Below are 273 nucleotides of genomic sequence, written 5' to 3' on the forward strand. Positions count from 1 at the left end.
GGTTATTGTCTCTTTTTTTTTTTTCCAAAAAAACCCCCTAAATTAAATAATAAAACCTGAAATATTCACAAAGATTCATCTGTGCCTTTCTGTTAAGTATCAAAACTTGAGGTGGTTTGGCCTCATGCCTTAACCTTTTTAAATTTCTTCAGGTGGCTTCTGTGTTGAAAATAACATACGCCATCTTAACTATCCTTTGCCCTTCCTAGTTTTTCCAGTTTACATTAGTCCTTGAGACTGGGGGGGGGGGGCATGGAATTTGCTGTACTTAGG

The sequence above is a fragment of the Protobothrops mucrosquamatus genome, unplaced genomic scaffold (assembly GCF_001527695.2).
Source record: "Protobothrops mucrosquamatus isolate PMUCROS unplaced genomic scaffold, P.Mucros_1.0 scaffold2597, whole genome shotgun sequence".
NCBI lineage: Eukaryota > Metazoa > Chordata > Lepidosauria > Squamata > Viperidae > Protobothrops > Protobothrops mucrosquamatus.